Genomic DNA, 13,843 nt, shown 5'->3' with positions numbered 1-13,843 from the left:
TCAAAGGTTGCCTGTGTGCCTTGGGCAATTTCAAATGAGGCCAGCGTCTGATGTCAGTCCTGACTATGCCAGCCTTGTCCACACAACAGTATACATACCTGTTGTTGTCTTTTGTAGGCAACTGGCAGCTGAAGTATTTGGTCCAGCCCCAACATAGGTCCTAACAGTAAGTAATGATTTGATATGCATCTCAACTGCCCTGGGACGCGGGTGGCACTGTGGTCTAAAACACGAATCCTCTTGGGCTTGCCGATCAGAAGGTTGGTGGTTTGAATCCCCGCAACAGGGTGAGCTCCTGCTGCTCTGTCCCATCTCCTGCCAACCTAGCAGTTTGAAAGCACGCCAGTGCAAGTAGATAAATAGGTACTTCTGCGGTGGGAAGGTAAACGGCATTTCTGTGCACTCTGGTTTCTGTCACAGTGTCCTGTTGCTCCAATAGCAGTTTAGTCATGCTGGCCACATGACCCAGAAAGGTGTCTGTGGACAAACGCCGGCTCCCTCGGCCTGAAAGTGAGATGAGTGCCACACCCCATAGTCGCCTTTGACTGGACTTACTCATCCAGGGGTTCTTTACCTTTACCTTTTTACCTTGTCCCCCACTAACTAACATGCAGGCCCTGCATAGATGTTGTTGGGGTACCACTTTCATCTTCCCTGATCATTGGCCATGCTGGCTGGAACTGATGTCAAACAACCTCTGAAGAGGGGAGTCATGTCGGCTGCTCCTTGATAAATAAAGGGCCTCTAACCTCTTGTTCTTCATTCTTATAAAGCAGCTGAGGCTTTGTCAGAGACCTCCTCTTCTTATGCGCATCAGTTGCCTGTTCACATTTGCTGGTGTCTCTGCTAATGCAGGAGTGAGTCAGGGTGCAGATCCAGGCTTGCGCAGATAAACCCCCTGCTGAAGAAATAGCTGCTGACCAGATTTCCATACATTTTCAAATGTTCCCTCTCTCTCCTCAGAAACAGACTTGCAATGCTTCAAAATATGAACAGATTTCTTATGACATTGTTCATGGGCTCAGATCCACTGCATCAGACACAAGACTCAAGTCCACAAAAGCTGATGCCATAATACATTTGTTAGCCTTTAAGACTTTGAGTCTTTAGTCTGTTTCAGCAAAAACAGTAGATGTGGGTGTTGGACTAGGCCCTGGGAGACCAGGGTTCAAATCTCCACTCAGCCATGAAGCTCGCCGGGTGACCTTGGGCTGGTCAGTGCCTCTCAGCCTAACTTCCCTCACCAAGTGGTTGTGAAGATAAAATGGAGGAGAGGAGAATCATGTAGTTGCCTTCAGCTCCTTGGGGATATACATGGTATATACATGTAATAAATAAATGACTGAATGAAATGAAATAAATTGTGGCACCTCTTTGCTAGCTTTGCATAACAATGGCACAAGTGGCCTTTTTGAACCTTCCTCCCCTGGAAGGGCCTGGAAGTTGGGATACAAACAATTTCAGCAAGGAAAAACAAAACAAAACGGTGGGATGTGTGGTGTCATGTGTAAAGTAAAAATGTAAATGAAACATTTGCCAGAGACAGTCAACGGCATGTGGACAGCAATGATCACATTACAGTAATACTATAGCCACTGGTTTAGAATGATGTGGAACTGAGAAAAACTCAAAGCATAGAGATTGCTATGGGCGTTACACAGTTTTCACTGAAATATTTCGGGGTGGGGGTGGGGTTGATGTCTTTGCAAGATTGGAACTGGCATTCCTTGGAGGATTGTCTCCCTTTTGAGTGGAGCTGGTCAGCACAAGATCATTGTGGTGGCCATTTACTTAGATGGCTTTAATAGGGGATTACAGAAATTCATGAATAGCAGACCTATCAGTGACCATTAGCCAACATAGTTAAATGAAGCCTCCTTTGTCCAGAGGCTGTGAATAAAAATAGCTGGTGTGGGTGAGACTAGTCTAACAATGGTAAAATACAGTAATAATAATAATAATAATAATAATAATAATAATAATAATAATAATAATAATAATAATTGTCCAGTGGCACCTTAGAGACCAACTAAGTTTGTTCTTGGTATAAGCTTCCGTGAGCATGTACACTTCTTCAGATTCACTGGTAAAATACAGTTGTTTGCCTTGACCTCAATGTGAACTTCGTAAACCGTGACATTGACCTTCCAGTGCCAAAATTTTGAACTGTTTTGCACCGTGATCTCTGCGTTTTGCTCCGTCCTACAAACTGAAGAACAGATACTCAAACCAAGAGTCACAGGTATTGCCCAAAACAAAACCCCACCCAAGAGTAGTCATACAAATTGCGGAGAGGCCTGTAGCTTTCACAATGCTTACTCATGAACCCTCGCTCCACCCAATTTCCTGGGAGCAACAGACTGCAAAGCTGAAAGGAAGACTGAAACAGGTATGTCAAGCACCTCTATAATATTAAACTGAGATAAAATCTTCAGAATATTTTGCAGGGGCAATAAGCACTTTGAAACAGTTGTGGGGGTGGGGGTGCCTCTCATTCACCATGAATAAACAAACAACAAATAGTCTGTGGGACTTTAAGAACTGTTTTTAGTATATCATAAACTTTTGTCAGCCAGAGCCTACTTCATATGTATTGTGAGTCTGTGTAAATATATGGGTGTGTAAATATGTGTGTCTATTTTGTGTGTGTATGTGTGTTTCATATAATAGCAGCAGATTTTACAACAAACAATTATAAGCAAGCACATTGCTGATATTCTTTTTAGTCTAACTGGAGTCCTGTACCATCCTGAGTTTTTTTTTTTAAGTTATGCTTTTGTATTCCTGGTGTTTATGACTTTAAGATCTGTAACTAAATGGACAGGAAGTTGAGTTGGCTATGGTTGCATTCACACGTGGCGTTAATTCACTTAGTTTTACTGATTGTAAAGCTTGCACATCTGTTGTGTTTTCTAATTATCTTTTCTAACATCAGAATCTTTAATAATGTTATGCTATTTTTAATTTCAAACACACCAGTAGTCTGTACTCCAATGTGAAAGGAAAGTCAGAAATTGGAATCCTGCCTCATTTAGCTTGGCCTACATTTTGGAACTCCTTGCCTAATGGGATCAAGTAGGTGCCTTCATAGAATCATATAATTGTAAAGTTTTAAGGGATCCTGAGGGTCATCTAGTCCAACCTCTTGCAATTCAGGAATCTCAACTAGATCATACATGACAGATGGCCATTCATCCTCTGTACACTTTTTGGTGCCTGCTTAAAAAATTCTTGTTTAGGCAAGTCTACCCAGATGCTCAGAAAGTTGAGGGAATTTTAATATGCTTTAAGTATTATTTTTTTGTATGTTTGGAAGTAGAGGTATGATTCCCCCCCCCTTGATTTTACTGTTTTATCTTTTGTAAACTACTTTGAGGTGTGTTGTTTTTTTTTACAGTCAAACAGTGTATAAATTTTATGAAATAAATTAATGCTATGCTTCTCATATATTTCAGATAGTACATGAAACGATGCCGAGACCATGCACATTTCCTGTTTCTGAGGTTAGGCCTTTACTCATTGAAGAACGGGAAGCAATAGTGCAAGATAATGGAAAGATTTCTGGGAAAAAAGACATGGTTTGGAGAAGACTTAGTGACAAACTTGCAAAGAAGGAAATCAAAATTTCTCCCTGCAACCTTTATTTGACTGTGATCGGTAATCGCTATGAGTTCCACAGCGCATTGGGAATTTGTACAGAACCTGCAGATTCTGACAGGGTAAATCATGAGCGTTCACCAACTTTATCCTCTGCTGAGTCCAAAGACTACAAAACAGAGGGAAACCTTGAAGAAAGTAAAGAGGATGAATACTTTTGGAGCAAACAAACAAATGTGGATGAAACTCTAGAGAGAAAGGAATTCACAATCATATTTTCTAAAGAGGAATGGGCTGAGATTTGCATCTTAAATGTGCCGAAACCTCATGTATGGACGCACAAGCTAAACTTTTGTGTGCAGCCTCATTTGAAATGGCCATGTAAAATAAGATACAGGGAAGGAAAGGACACTAGGTCAGACCCGGCGCAGCAGTATTTGAAAGTGGAAGGAGAATGCACATTTTGCAAGTCACAGTTCATAGGACGCGTTACAGAAGCACCGTCAGCAGAAGCACCAGTAATAATGCAATGCTCTTACAAGGGCCGCTTCAGTGATTCTCACCCACCAGATCTGAAAAGAAAGCTGTCTGCAGATGCCACTATGACATTTGGTGATCTTGGAGCTAGTTATCTGCCTTTGACAAATCTCTCGAGTGTGGCAAAGTGCAACGCTCTGAAGGGAACTCGCTTGCATGAAGATCCCATCCTTGCTGTTGCACTTGCAATGAACATACCGCCATATGAGGGTATTATCTGGCAGGTGTCCTATGATTACCTGTTTGTAAGATATCACAGCTCAGCACAGCTCCAGGTTTACCATCGGTATATGAACACTGCCAGGCATCCAAGACTGAGCATTGGTGCAACAGGAGGATTGGTCCAAATGGTTGATAGGGGTGGAAAGCGTGAAAAATCTGGGCACATACTTCTGTATAGTGCTGTTGTTCAAAACCTGGAGACCAAAAAAATCTATCCGGTGTGCAGCATGGTGTCTGAACAACATGATGCAGAGACCGTCCAATATTGGTTGAAAATGTGGCTCCGAGATGTTGCAGAGAAGCCTAAGGAGGTTGTTGTGAGCACATCTCAAACTCTCATGTCGGCATGCATTCAGGCATTCACACCATTTCCTTCGTTGTCAGACTACCTGGATGAGTGTGCAAAGATTTTGAATGACAACCGGGGATTGAAGAATTTGCCCTATAGCTACATCAGGAATGATGTAGGGCACATGATGAACTTGGTGGCAAGTTGGCCTAGTCTGTGGGGAAAGAATCTCCTAACTCGTGAATTCTACATAAAGTCTATGGGTCTGGTGGCGCAAGCAGGGGATATAAAAGATGTGAAGTCTCTGCTGAGACACATCATCACTGTTGCTGTGAGTGAAACTGAGGGAGAAGGCAAGGATACAGGCCAGCCAACAAATTGTGAGCTAAGCAAACACATCCTTCTACAAAGGATTGAAGGTTTTCGTGCTCCAGGAGATGCAAGGGAAGAAGAATGGAGTGAAGTATGTCCTCCTGCTGGTCCCATAGAAAAGTGCAATGGTAATGCTTTCACACTCATGGTGGAGGAAATAAGGCATACTGTCACCACCAGTGTTGTTCCTGGAACTAGGCCTAACTGTCACATGCTTCCAGACCTAGTAAGAGACATACTTAAAATTTCCCATTTGATTCCACTGTGGACAGCTGTGATGGTTCCATTCTATGGATATGGTGGTGTTACAGACAGCAGCGCTTCCAGTAAGGCTTATTTCAAGGACTTGAAACACGCACACTTTAAACATCTAACCCTACCCATGCGCCTGGATGACTTCATATTTGAGCACATCCAGTCATTGGAAGGCATCATGAAGCTTGCTGTTGCAGCTCAAATGACAACTGCGGTCAATGAGGATTGCATGGGGGAAACACCTCAAGAAAAGGTGACTGCTCAGTGTGCCAATGAGACGGTGCTCAAGACAAGAGCAAAATCGGCAGCAATACCCAGGTAAGAAATGCAGACAAAATGTACAAAATGCATTTTCTGGGAAGGGCGACAAGTAGAGCATGATCCATGGATGCCACAGACTCATCACTGGGCCAGATGGGGCTTTTCTGAAAAAGGATGCTGAACTAGGGATAGCCAATGCTCCAAAGGGCATTGACTATGCTGATTCAGGGATGGGAGTTAAAGTGGAGGGCACCCTTGGCCTGGTTCAGCAGTGCTGTTCTTAGGCAGCGTAAATCCCACAATGAGGCTACTGGCTTCATCAAAAGGAAAAGTTATCATTGGGGGTGGTTGGGAGGAGAAGCCATGAAGGATGGAAAGGAGCACAGGCAGCAAAATGAGATTGCAGCTGTCTTTTGAACATCACTTCCACTGTCTTTTGAACATTGCTTCCACACACAAAAAGACTCAAAATGTATCTCAGAAGGCCAAGTTGTTAAAAGTTGCATGGTAATCTTAAAAAGACAAGGGTGTGGGAGGAAACTCCTATGAGGCCATCTTAATAGAAAGGGGATCTTAAGAGAAAGGAGATTGGACAGGCAAGCACTGCCACCTTCTGGCCATCCAAACTGATATGCTCCAGTTAGACCTGATACATTGGTGATGGGCTCAAGTCATTAACCCTTTCTTTACCTGTTTTATGCTGCTTGATGTTTTTTTACAAATTCTGTTGTCTGCTTTTATACGCCTCTTATGTTTAGCTATTTTAATGTTCTTGTTTTTCATGTTTTTTGTTTGTTTTTTAATTTTAAACTTGTTGAGAGCTGCCCTGGAAACCTACGTGTGTGTGTGTGTGTGTGTGTGTGTGTGTGTTTAAATAGACATTTCTTTTATTTTCTTTGCAGCAACATTCCTCCTGCTTTTAAGTGATCAGCAGCATCTCTCTGTCTCCGTTCTCATTTCCCAACTTGATAATGCCACTGAGGGACTTCACAAATTCCATCTGGAATCTTCAGGGTCTTCTTTGAGGCCAGAGTGGATGACCTGCAGCCAGTTCAGCGGTGGAGGCAAAGTGAGATTCTCCCGGGTTCATTGCGCTTCCTGGCTTGTGATGTGAAATGAGCAGGGACTGGCTCTCTAGCAGCTGCTGTTGCTGGACGAAACAAGAGTGCCACATTTCAATCTCCTTCACACAGCCAGACAAGCCTTGGTTAAAAACAATAGTGACCCCATGGGAATCTTTCATCAGTACTGGCCAGAAAGTCTCGGATTTTTGATCCCCTCCCACAGTTCAATCCAACACCCTGCTCCTTTGCCATTTCCCCCAAAATCTGGCTTCTCGTATTCTAGGATCCTTACTGCATGTGATGGGAGATAACTACCAATGCCTTCGGTGCTCTCTCACAAGGAGTTTGCCAAGACAGGCTTTCCAGCCTCACTGGGGCCAACAAAGAGGATCTTCACCTTTGGCATCTTCCCTTGGACTAGCCCACATAGCCTTGATCTCACATCTAAAGCCAACCTGAGCAAACAGCTGAAAGGGCAGCTCCAATCCCCTGGAAACACGTTGAAGAATGGAATATAAATCAGTGTGAGGTGTTTGTGATTCTTTTATATATAAAATAAGACTTGACTGAATGGGGATCTTGGGTGCATTCTGAAGTAATATTTTAATTTTAAAACTGTAGATATTCCCCCACTCTGTAAACAACAATGTATAACAATTTATCCTCATCTCTCTTTTTTGTGTGTGTGGGGGTGTTATTGGGTTGTTGTTGTTTTTTATTTTGAGTATGTGCTTTGTGGTTTTATATTCTGATTTTATCTTGTGAACCGTCCTGAGACCTGTGAGTATAGTGTGGTATAATAATAATAATAATAATAATAATAATAATAATAATAATAGGAGCATCCACCTGTCCTTTGTCAACCAAGCTGGAAGAGAGAAGGTTTTCTGCAGTAATTCTGTTCTTTTTACAAGTGCTATAAACATTGAACAAGTTCATCTACTCAGGAGCAATTTAGAGAGAGGCCATGTTCCAGAGCTTTCGCAGTTCCACTTTCCACCCACACATAATTCCCTCACTCCATCACTAATGTCTGAGCAAGGTTTCAGGACAGTTCTCCATTTCCAAACCTATCCATGCTGCACTGTTCCAAAGTTTCAAGATAACATTGGAAAATGTTCTGGTCTAGAGGCGATCCAGCAGGTGGACTCATATTCTGACCTGGTTAAAGGCAGTTTCCTATGAATGGAATTCAGTTTCCATCCTCTCCCAACCCAAAAACTTTGCTTGGAAGGTAAGTGTGCCTCTTGAACTCCTCTCATTCGTATGCAGGAGAGAGTGAGAAGGCACTGGAAGCATATTAAAACCCTCAAGTGGCCTATAGGGGCAGACACTGATCCCAACCATGAGACCCCAAATGTCAGTATTCCGAGTTATGTAGTTATGTATTTTACTTTACACAGGAATGAGTGACAGTTTATTTGGGAGAAAGTAAAGGCACGCCTTCAGGGTCACCCCTGGGGTAGCCCCTGTTTATGAGAAACACATTCTGCCTCCTTTCAACACTGCCCTAGACTGCAACATGGTAGTTTGTCCCATAAAAGTCAACTAGCGGGACTTACAAAAACAAGGAAATGATGAAGTGTGGAGAACTCCTGTCCAGGATTCCAGCAAGCCAAGCAGCCAGCAATGCTCTCTTTCAGGAAACTCCATTCCACCCTCTCTGTGCTCTTCTGTTCCATCCTAGCCCCAGCAGTCAGCCAGCATTCGGTGTCTACTGAGCATGCTCAGTAGGTTGTGTTGGAGTTGCCACCCTTTTAGGGTTTTCCTCCCTAAATATTCGTTGTACTTCTGCAAACGTTGGGGTTCTCCCAAGTCTACTTGTGCTTGGATAGTGCCATTTTGGCTGCATAAGGATACACACTCAGTTGGAATATATATAGGAGCAACCCAGAACTGAGCCACGCACCGTCTTTTTTACATACCCCCAATCATTTGACTGCAGAGCTACACTCTGGATTTGTTTTGTTAATCATGCTAACAGGGATGATAGCATGTTGAGAAAACTGTATGGAAGGGAATGCTGAGATTTGGCTGTAATAACTATATATCTATGCTATGCTCTAATTGATCATATTTAAAACTAGTTATGCTACAGATGTCTATTCTGTAGATCTATCAGAGCTATCTAGTTGTGGCATTCTATGCTATAGACAATGTTTTTGAACTGCATTTCTTTAAAAACTGCTTTTCATCCATTGCAATCTGTAGGGAAATAATCTGTTTTCTGGCAGGCTAATCTACCATAAAAGGAATGGATCATTTTTGTGGGTTTTTTTGGTGGGGAAGTGACTCTAGTTAGTGGATCATAGAGCTTGCCAAAGGTGGAAAAGATATCTCCTGTTTTGGGGGCTGGCCTAAAAATGGTTGGTTTTCCTATTACTCTGGGTTTTCTTTGAGTCAGTTTGGCTGTGCTTTGGGACTGGCTTTCTGTTCAGATTTTTTAAATATTTGGGTTGGTGGTTTCTGTGCTCTGCTTAGGTACTTTGTAAAATTCACCTAATAAATTGATTAAATCCACATAAAATGCTATTTTAATTCTTCCTTTCATGTGTTTTTCTTCCTTTGTATTATTAAAAATCCCACCTTGCCATTCCTATAATTGTTGTGTGCTGCTAGTATTGCTGTGTGTCATGCTTTCCTCTTAAGTGTTAGTTAATATGTCCTGTTCATTGTTGGAGATCAGTTGATACTAGTGGACAATTTGTCTGCCTTTTGTCTAAAGCTACTTTTGAAATGTATCTTGGCTCAGACTTACTAACAGGAAGGTAGGGGGCTGACATGGGATAGAATATTATGCTTGAAAGCAACCATAATTTTATTATTTTGATGAATTATGTAATTATGAAAGTCATGGGGATTTTTCTAATTTATATCATTAATCCTAGTTGCACAAGCATTTTTTATATGTGTAAAGTTTTATTTGTGTTCATTTATTAGAAAACCTGCTAAGAGTTGGAGGACGCCATAGAAGCTCTCTGACTTTGTCTTAATTGCCCTATTATATGATTTGTGGACAGAGTTGTATAGATTCTTTCTTCACTTTGCCATGTGGGTGAGAAGGGATATGATTCTTTTCTCTTTTAAGAGTCATTACAATAGGAGTAAAAAGAAATATCCATTTAGGGAAGAGTAAATGGTGCATTGAAGGCCTAATAAGTGTGTGTGTGTGTGCGCGCACACACACGCACGCGCGCAATAAACAACAAAATGTCACAAAATCTCAAGACACCATCTCTTCTCTGGTGCTCTGAATCAATAATGATAATGATGATAAGAATGGTGATAAGAATTTATTTCTTGCACCCTGCCCATCTGTCTGGGTTTGCCCTGGTACTCTGGGGGACTTCAAACAGAATATGTATAAAGAAACACAACAGAGTACCAAACATTAACCAAGTCTTCTTATTTTATATGCCTGAGAGCTTTTGCTATAACTCTGAATAAATCTTAAGGCATTTTAAAAGTGTATTTCAAGGTGCTGAGAGAGACCCCTATTCCCCTCACAGAGCTACAATTCTCAAAGTTCCCTGGGAAGAGGCAATGCAGCCCTTTGAGGGAAAAGGGCTCTCCTGCTAACAACTCTCAGTACCCTTAACAGACTACATTCCCCAGGATACTTTGAGGGAAACAACGACTGTTTAAAGTGGTATGATACTGCTTTAAATATATAGAGCAGATGGGGCACTCCTGTGTGATTTTAAGCAGTTAAGATTGTGGTTGTAGTAACAGGATATCAAGGCACTCTATAGATCAGGGATTTTCAACCCTTTTACAGCTGAGGAACCCCCAAAAGGTATATTAATATTTTGCAGAAACCAAGTCCTTGCTTCTGCCCTTTAACAAAGTGAAAGAATGAAACTAAAATGGGGGTTAAGAAATTCATTATTTGATAACAGAAGAGGAGGAAGTGAAGTGCCTTAGGTGGAAAGTAGCAAAACTTTGTGTCATCTCTGGGGAATGGTTGCCGAACCAGAAGGTTCCATGGAACAAAGACACAAGTTTTGATTGCTGGAAACAGTGCCCTCAAATGATTTGCAAATGTCAGGCCAAAAATGACTGGCAGGTCATACTTTTTCCCAGACCCTGCCCTCAAGAACCTGCTGTTTTAACATTTTGGACAATCAGTGTTCCGGAAGAGAGACCTTTGGGGTACCTCCTTTATTCGTTACTTGTGTCTGGATGTTTGAATATACCGGTATTTTCTGTTTGTTTTGTCAAAGGGAATGGCCATTTCCCACCCTGTCCCAGGTAGTGTAAGGTCACTTGCAGACAAGCTGTTTATTAAGACTGCATTCTGATTTGTTGGGCAAAGGTTTTCAGGGAGGCTAGAGGATGTCAGCATTAATTGTGATTTGTATGTGGGGAGGTTATACAAAGGAAGGTAAAGGTAAAGGGACCCCTGACAATTAGGTCCAGTCGTGACCGACTCTGGGGTTGCGACACTCATCTCGCTTTATTGGCCGAGGGAGCCGGCGTACAGCTTCCGGGTCATGTGGCCAGCATGACTAAGCCGCTTCTGGCGAACCAGAGCAGCGCACAGAAAGACCATTTACCTTTCCGCCAGAGCGGTACCTATTTATCTACTTGCACTTTGAGGTGCTTTCAAACTGCTAGGTTGGCAGGAGCAGGGACCGAGCAACGGGAGCTCACCCCGCCGTGGGGATTCGAACTGCCGACCTTCTGATCGGCAAGTGCTAGGCTCTGTGGTTTAACCCACAGCGCCACCCGCGTCCCCTTATACAAAGTAGCATCACTCAAATTGTTATCCCACACTTGCCAGTCACTTTCTTCATAGCAAAGTCTATGATTCTGCAGGGCAACCAGGTCACTGCTCCCATCTCCTCAGACATGCTGGCTGGGGGCTGATGGGTGATGTAGTTCAGCAATATCCACAGGGCCTCAGGTAAGACACCCCTGTGTTACTGTGGGGGTGGATGGGTAGTAGATGCCTTTGCCTAAGAAGTTAGACAAGGCTAGATGACTGTACTCCTTTGCTCAACACAAGATGCTGTGTAGTGTGGTACTGCAGGCCAATGTTTGTAACACAGCTGCACCATAGCTGTCAACTTTTCCCTTTTCTTGTGAGGAATCCTGTTTGGAATAAGGGAATTTCCCTTAAAAAAAGGGAAACGTTGACAGCTATGAGCTGCATATGAAGACACTTCATAGCATTGCCTTGTGAGTGCATATCCACATGGCATACTTATTGCATACATATCTACACTGCATACTCATTCCCCTTCTACAATATTCTTGGGAACTGTAGTTCTTTTTCTGAGTGCGGCCCAAATCTTGCTGAGAATTCTTAGCACCTTCACCAAACTACAATTCCCAGAATATTTTAGTGGTTTAACTGGTATAAAACCATTGAATGTTTACGGTGCAAATAGGCCTTACTGACTTCCACCCCATAGAACAGAGGCCTTTCTCTATAAAGTGGAAGATGATTATAAAAATGATACAAATAATAGCTGCTAATTCTACTTCTACTTCTGCGAACAGCAGCAGCAACAACAACGACAACTACAAACCAGAACGTCCTCCAGTCAAATTGTAAATCATCTATACAGGCAGCCAGGAACACTCTGATTAACTTGCTAAGATAAACACAGGGAGCCTTCAGACAGCTGCTATTTTGGGGTAGGATTGAATCACATAATAGAAAATTAGGGCTGTACAATCGGAGCTGATTTGGCACTCTTCCTCAACAGACCTGCCCCCCCCCCATTAGACTTTATATGATGAGGAACATGATGAGGAACACTGGAAAGTGTTGAATAATGATTGCTTGATGCAACATCATGTAATATCCCTGTAAACAATTAGAATGAATGCCCAATAAGTAGCCAACATCGTCTAAGCTCCCTGCAAACTTTGTGCAAGTAAACCAAGATGAATGCTCAATAAACAGTTCCACTGGAAGCAACCTTTGGTGATAAATACTATATGAAGTGAAGGAAACCCATTCATTGAGTGCTATTTGTTTTATGATTACAACCTCATATTTCTACGTTTAGGAAACAGGTGTGCAGAAAAGATTGTGCATTTATAGTGCAGAAATTTCAACCAACTTTGTTGGTTTTAAACCTCAGACCTTAGGAGTTGGCTCCTATGCGTGGCAGTGCCATATGTACGCAAGAGAAAGCAGTAGCTGCTCTTACTTTCTCTTGCTCACCCTTTCAGCAGGGAAGATTGGGTTCACAGTGCTACCTAGAGGGAAATTGAGAGCAACTGCCTCTCTGGGTGGTGCTGCATAGAGGGGTGGTCATGGGAAGAGGAGCCACTTCATACAATGGTGAACAGGACTGGGCTCCATCTTCCTTTCCATGCCATCAAGTGAGAGAGGCTGAGTGAGAAGCAGCAATGCCTCCTCGCTTCTTCCTATTGAGGTCAACAGCAAAGACAGGACAAGTGATGTTTGCTGTTGCTGCCTCTGGTCCCTCACTTGTCCTCTGCCTCTAGAAGACGTCAAGTACTCATGTACCCTCTCTCTCCTTGGATGGTTCAGAAGCAAAAAGTGGGGACAGCAGGTAGCTATTTAACTATTTAGCTAACTTAAACATCTGCTAGGGGCAGTGTAATCCTGAGGACAAGATTCTGGGGACAAACAATCAGGGAAAGTAATCTGTTAGTGAGCTTTCATAGGCATCTGGCTGATCAGTGCTGGAGGCACAACACAGAACTAGCTGGACCTTCATGGCAAGGCAGTTCTTATATATGTACGGATGGAGCCTCAACAGTAAGGTTTGGAAATGGAAAGGCTTGGTCACTTTAAGAATTGCAAGAGGAGGCCCAGCTCTTTTAATAGTGAAATTGCTAGCCAACAAACTCTGCAGCGTGGTCTAGCATACAAGGAGTTGTAACCCACAGGGAGGGTGACCTTCCCTAGAACTTTAAACCTTTGTTGGTTGGTTATTGTTGCTTTTACACGCTCTCTTTTTCTTTTCAATGTTGCCGTTCACCAATTGTGCTGCGCTACTAGCTAACTGCAAATTAATAATTAGATCCCGGCTGGTACGTGCGTGGCTGCACACAGGGTGGGGGTTCCTGTGTACTACATTGTAAAATCAATGAACCAGCTTGGAGACTGGTTTGCTGCCCAGGAGGATAATTTAGCAAATATCTCCGCTCTCTGCTCTTAGCTTAAATTCTAATGAATCAAAGAGTTGTACAGTCAGTAAGAAGACACCAAGGGTAGTGTTTAACTGAGATTTAGGCTGAGTAGAACCACTGAAATTAATGG

General features: G+C 42.6%; 1 pseudogene across 1 annotated transcript; it reads right to left on the bottom strand.

Annotated features, from left to right (window-relative positions):
* Positions 1-6,452: 6,452 nt before the first annotated feature.
* LOC308593736 (intraflagellar transport protein 22 homolog pseudogene) lies at positions 6,453-9,596 on the bottom strand (annotated as a pseudogene). The gene has a single exon. The product of its transcript is annotated as an intraflagellar transport protein 22 homolog pseudogene (transcript).
* Positions 9,597-13,843: the final 4,247 nt, after the last annotated feature.

The sequence above is a fragment of the Podarcis bocagei genome, assembly GCF_964188305.1.
Source record: "Podarcis bocagei genome assembly, chromosome: 1".
NCBI lineage: Eukaryota > Metazoa > Chordata > Lepidosauria > Squamata > Lacertidae > Podarcis > Podarcis bocagei.
Note: the sequence above shows the minus strand (reverse complement) of the source record. Positions and strands in the feature narration are given on the sequence as shown.